Below are 6,739 nucleotides of genomic sequence, written 5' to 3'. Positions count from 1 at the left end.
AAGAGTTGGGAGTCTCCGTAATTTCTTTATTAAGCCCCTGCTGGTAAAAAAAAAAATTATGAACTCTGAAGTTCAGACATACCAAGATTATGGTAGGTACAGATCTAATGGCACTGACAATTATGATAATGAGGCTTCTAGTTGATCTGATCCTTCACATACAGATTCTAATATATAATATTGAATAAGCCAAGGCTCATTGCAATTTAATATCATTTCTTTACCACTTCAAGTATTGAGGCTCCAATATTTGAATGTGAGGTCATCCTCTGAGCATTCCATTTTTCGCACATTAGAAAAATGATGCTTCTATGAAATAATTTTCAAGAAATAATTTTCAAGAAGAAAAGTTCCAAATAAAATAAAACTGTTCTTACATTTACTTAATCTTATGTCCTTATTTAAAGTTTGAATTATATTTCATTTACACAATTAAAATTATTAATATACTATTTACATTGAGTGTGTATGCGCATGTAGCAAAATGCATGGAACACCAGACTGGGAAACAATCTCATTTTTATAATCTCACAGATTCTTATTGGATTTCTTGAGAAATCCAATATTATCATTCTATTCCAGTGAATATATCTTCATCAAGAATAATTCTAAGCCATTAACAGTTACTTCTCAGCCTGAGCAATGCTAGTATGTACAATATCTGCATACGTGATCTCAGTTGAAATAATTGCTTTATTTCCATCCCTTTACGTATCAATAAATTTCCACCATAATCTACGAACGATATTAAAATATCTGGAAAGCCGTTTGCAATGGTGTCGTTTCTTCTTCCACTTTGTACGTTGTGTACATAGAGATATACACGACAAATAAGTGAAATAACGCCATAAACATTGTAGGAAAATTTACGCGAGCCATTTAGGGGGACTTTTATGAGGTCGCTCAACCTGCAAGTAGATAAAGTATCCAAATCTTCAATGAATAACAAAGAACCGTTTAAACAAAAAAATTGACCCCCACACAAGAACAGCATTTATGGGGGGAAATGTCGGTAATGATCATAGCTTGAATATATTTCTAGTCTTATGTCTGTTTGTTCAAGGTCGATTAAACAACAATGAAAATATACGTTTACCGGACACTTTGCTTTTGTTCTTATTTTCCATGAATTTTCGAGTGGAAACTTTTTACTCTACTTATTCAGTAACCGTTCAATTGAATGAAGGCAGACGTCTGTTATCTGTCTGCGCCACTGAAAATAAGGCATTTTTTAAATTAAAATTTCGCTTTGATATTATTATGTCAATGTGGGTAAAAATACCTGTACTACAATCAATAAAGTTCTGAACAAATAAATAATTTTTTTTTTAATATATAAATTCTATTGCCCTTTTTTTTTCTCCCGACCGTTCGTTAATCAAAATGGCTACAGGAAGCGTTCTTGGGTGTGTTTTACAATCCTAGCCAGAAACCACACTAATATAAGCTTTATAATTTGACCATTTCAAAAGAAATAGTCACATTTGATAATTTAATTCTCAATAAACTAAAACAGGGATTGTTATGTATAGAACGCTTTCGATCATATGTCGGTTCAGACAACTCATCTGATTTTGCCCTTTCTACCAATGTCTCCGTCTTGTTTACCTTATCTTTCTGCAACAGAGACCATTATAACATTACCTTTCAGTCATTTGGACGAATATATCTTTCTCGGCGCTTTTAGATTTTGCGAGAGAAGTCAAATCTCCTCAGCGAATTATTGAGTCACATCCGCCAACTCGTATGAAATTAACAAAATAAGAAAACAGCATTGATTTTCTATGGTTCCAGCTTATTTATTTATTAGATATATTATTAATAATTTTAACGTTTTTTTTTATTGTTTTAATTATCATAACTACCGTTTAACTTTTTTTTCATTTACAATGTTGTTGCTGAATTTAAGGACTCGTGTTCTGGACTTCTTGAAATCGAAAAAAAAATTTTTTTTTTGATTGGAATATAGCTTACTAAAATCTACAGCAAATTTCCAAGAGTGAAAAAATTATTTTTTAAAGTTATCAGTAAAATAATGAAAGCAATAACATTCCGATATTGCCGTCAAATTCCGCCGAGGGACTTTGCATTTCATGATTTCACAGTCGATAAAAGAAGGATCAGTTGAACACTGAGGTTGATGTAATCCACTTACCCCTCCCCTAAAATTGCTGGCTTTGGACCAAAATTTGAAACCAATAATATCTAATATAAATTGATGGTTTGGGGGGGGGGGGTCAAAATTAAGAAAATTGCAAATTTTTTGTGGGGGAAAAAAAACGTTTAAAGTCATATTTTCCCTGAATGAAACATACGAATACTAAAGAAATATTTTTTTTTAAAACCCACTCCCCAATTTTTTGCTTTGCATTGTTAGTGACAGTTATTCCAAAACTTCACCAAATATTTTAAAGAGGAACCAAACTGTACTATTATTGAAGAACGCACAAACAATTGACCTGCTTGAAAAAACAAAATCCCGTTATTGAAGAACTGCGTTCATCTTGTACCATTGACAACGATATAAACACGGTGATGGTGCTGTTAGACTAAAAGCTCATATTCGAACGTGAAAAACGTATGGTCACGTTGTTTTATATGTAATAAGATAAAGAAGCATTACCTTGGTACGGCGTAAAGTAGTTACGAGTGACAGGTAATCATATACGGAGATGGATAGATAGACAGGCTAGTTTAATTTCGGCATTTTACTATTAATCGTTTTCATGGCTATTATTGCATCCTTCCTCCATTACGAAGTATGTACGATATTTCGTTTTATTATTCAGAACGTAAAGATCAGTATAATAAAAAGAAAAGTAAAATATTTGGTAGTACTCGACTGAACTCGGCGATGAAATAAAATTGGGAGAATGTTTTATCTTTGGAACTGAAAAGTTTATTTTGGAATTGTTCATGTATAGAATATATGACTAACTTCTTAAAACAATAAGCACCCGTGAGAATTGGGACATCATTAACAAAATATGGAAGAACAATTAACTTTCTTGCGTCGTTGGGATTAATTCGTAATTCAGCAATGTGCTGTTTGGGATGCTGCGTTTGGTGAATAGTAACACATTCAGATGAGGGAGAAAAAAATCCATCGGATGTTGTCTATACAAGGGGTTATCAAAGGTAAGATTTTTCTCTCTTTTTGAGGCCTCATATCCACAAAGACTTGCCTTGTGGAGCTTATGTATAGGGCTTTCCTATAAGTAGGTTATCTCCCTTGGCTAGGCGGCGCTCCATGTAGACAATTAAACTTCCGCAGACTACCCACGCTATTGTTATTGTTTTACGTCTTATCATGGATATAAAGCAGCTTGATGATTCAGCTATCGAAGTACTTACTGTGCCTGAGTTAAAGAAATATTTAAGATTATATGGACAGTATGTTACTGGAAGAAAGGCGGACTTGATTGAAAGGTATACAAATTCTGTCGATGAAGAATGTCAACAAAGTAAATTCATCGGACGATACTTCAGACAGGAATAAGCAGAAGCTTATATCTCCTCTCGGTGAAGTATTGCCTGATCCCAATCTGATTTCAGCAACCATTCACTGATTTGGCCATGAGTATGATGAGGTGTAGAAGAGGTAGGGACAGTCACACTATAAAGTCTAATTAGAGGAATATTAGATTCAATGCTGTAAATTCATTATTTAATCAAATAAACACACACATATATATATATATACAAAAAAATAAGAGGAATGACCAACAAAAGTGGACTACTATATGCTGGTCATTCCTCTTATTTTTGTATGTAATATAATTTTAATCTTCGGATTTTTTTTAATATGCTAGACCTATATATATATAAAGAAAAATATCATAGCTAGGCTTACTCGAAATTCCCACAATCATTCAGAACATTAACAACAATTTCAATGTATTTATTATTTGAATGCAAAATTCTTTATTAAAAATACCTGTACATCAACACAACAATTATTAGATTAAACATTCGTGTTTAGCCCAACGTACACCACTCGAATTTGTTTCTCTCTTGAATTTTAACATGTTCTAATCTGTTAATGAGGAGATAAATCAAAGAGACATTTCACTCATCTACTAACAGCGTATATGATCATGCACTTACTGATATTTTAAATACTTTGTTTGGAAAAACGGATGGCAAGGGGTGATCTTTCGATGGTCCATTAAAATTAACGAAATGCTGGGAACACATTTGGCTATTTGCAGTGTAAACAAAGTCTTTCCTCACAAGTCTCGATCTCTGAAGCCAAATACGACAAATAGCTACGTTTGCAAGATATCTATGTAGTGAAATAACTTTGCCGTCTACATTCTTCCCTCTATAGTGGCTGCATATACAGCAGTATTTGCATCTGCGGAAATTAAAGCAAGTCACTGAGCATGCTTACATGTCATACGGGAGAGTTCCAATCAGGGGTGGATAACAACCTTATAGGAACCCCCTATATTTGGTGAGCAACAGTTGACTGCAGACAATGATATAGGGCAGGTCGATATCAGTAGAGAAGCATTTTAGACTTTCGCTTCATTGCTTTGTTTCCAGCAAATGTCGATCAATGTATGCTGACTTCTATAGTTTCACTTACTGGATCATAAAACAAGTAGTGGAAGTCGGGATAAAGTTAGGTGGTCTCATTGAAAATCTGTGTGGACAATTGGTTTGATTTTTGTTATCGATCCCGAAAGGATAAAAGGCAAAGTCGACCTCGGCGGAATTTGAACTCAAAACAAAGACAAACGAAATGCCTGTAAAAATTAACACTTCCGGATCTTGTTCAAAACGGGGGCACCAGTTTTCATTTATGTTTTATGTAGTGTTTTTGGTACCGAAAGACTTTCAAACTTCGTATACTTATCTATTTTGTGTTATAGAACAGAAAATAATTTTTGTATTCGAATTTATTTCATGTAAAAAATTGTCTTATTTCGATAATTTCAATTAGTTCAATTTCGCGAGTTCAATTCCCGGTGACGTGTTGTGTCCTTGAGCAAAACACTTTATTTCACGTTGCTCCAGTCCACTCAGCTGGCAAAATGAGTAGTACCCGTATTTCAAAGGGCCAGCCATGTCACACTGTGTCACGCTGAATCTCCCTGAGAACTACGTTAAGGGCACACGTGTCTGTGGATTGCTCAGCCACTTGCACGTTAATTTCACGAGCAAGCTGTTCCGTTGATCGTATCAGCTGGGACCCTCGTCGTCGTAACCGACGGAGTGCTCCTATTAAAGAACGAAAGTATTTTTCAGGTACGCTGGTTGTTTATGACGATCAAAAAATAACATTATGTCAATGCTTAATGTTTTTAATTATTTCAGCAAGCAAGCAAGAAGCAAAACAAGCAAGCGCATGGAACAACTCCGGACGTGTTGCGATCGTATTGTAACCTCATCAGCGAAGCATAGCACTTGTCATATTTGAAAGAAGAATTAACAGGTAAAACTGACGTAAAAGAAATAATGAAATTGCTTAGATATAAATCAGACACCAATCAGCATAAAAAACAATACTTACGTTCGTATTAACATTAAAGCTAGAAACATTAAAAAGTTAATGGCGATCTTGCGGAGAAAGTCATGTAGATGTCATTGATCAAATCAGCAATTTTACCTATTTATTCGGCAATTTCCGGTCATAATTTTCTATTTTCATGTGCTGTTCGAATCCGACATTTCCTTTCATCTCCGTGAGTGAACTGAACAGTCCCCTCTCTCCCTCTCTCTCTCTATATATATATATAGGCGGAGGTAAAAATACGCAAACCACCCGTTTTCGGCGCAACCCTAACTCTAGACACCGGGTGTGCGTATTCTTTACCTTCGCCATATATTGTTTTATTTACATATATATATATACAAATAAAATAAAACAATACAAGAAAAAAAACAACAACGCGAGCATGTGGTACATGCAAAGTATTAATGAGACGCTCAGGCAATGAAAGGGTATTTTACGTTTCGAGCAAAGCTCTTCTTCAGAAACAGGAGACAGAGGAAAGTCCAAGAGAAAAGGAAGACGAAGGAAAAAAATCGCCAACAATATATACACACACACACACACGCAGCTTTTTTGTTTTCACAAATCGTTTGCTGGTACTACTAAAGCAGAGTGGTCCCGAACGCGCACCCGCGCTAGCTAGTCGTGAGTGGTCGATCCTACAAAAAGTGCGCGTACGCGTGTGAAAATGAATACATGTGTTTATGTTTAGGGTTAGCTAGCGCGGACGCGCGACTGCGCGTTCGGGACCACTCTGCTTTAGTAGTACCTCGTTTGCTTGTGTATTTTTTTGTGCATGTGTTTGTGTGTATGGATGTATAGGTCAGTGTGAGGACGTATGTACAATATGTATTTTTGTATGTGTTTGTGGGTATGCAAGTATATATATGTGCATGTGACCTATCTTTCGGTCAGCAGCTGGGGTTAATTTCTTATTCATGTCACCAGTTCTTTTTTGTTTCTCAATAAACTAAAAATCGCTTACCTTTCTTTGATGACAAGCTTTATCTATGTACGTGTAGGAACTCGCTTCGCCCTGCCTGTGATTTGAAACCAAATATACCCGCCTGCTGCTTGTCAAAAGAAGCGGGAAATCCTCTCCGCACCAGATGATTGATGAGGGAGCACTTGATCACCAAGCACCTGTGCTGGTCAAGGAAAGGTCAGTCCTTTGTTTAGGGTTTGACCTACATCACACAGAACATTTCCCTTCTCTACCTCTTTTGTGTCAGTCAGACC

General features: G+C 35.6%; 1 long non-coding RNA gene across 1 annotated transcript; it reads left to right on the top strand.

Annotated features, from left to right (window-relative positions):
* Window positions 1–1,386: 1,386 nt before the first annotated feature.
* LOC106881877 (uncharacterized) lies at window positions 1,387–6,489 on the top strand. The gene is made up of 2 exons (XR_001410913.2): window positions 1,387–3,138; window positions 5,323–6,489. It is a non-coding gene; the product is annotated as an uncharacterized LOC106881877 (long non-coding RNA).
* The last annotated feature ends 250 nt before the right edge of the window (window positions 6,490–6,739 follow it).

Source organism: Octopus bimaculoides, chromosome 25 (assembly GCF_001194135.2).
Source record: "Octopus bimaculoides isolate UCB-OBI-ISO-001 chromosome 25, ASM119413v2, whole genome shotgun sequence".
NCBI classification, from domain to species: domain Eukaryota; kingdom Metazoa; phylum Mollusca; class Cephalopoda; order Octopoda; family Octopodidae; genus Octopus; species Octopus bimaculoides.
Note: the sequence above shows the minus strand (reverse complement) of the source record. Positions and strands in the feature narration are given on the sequence as shown.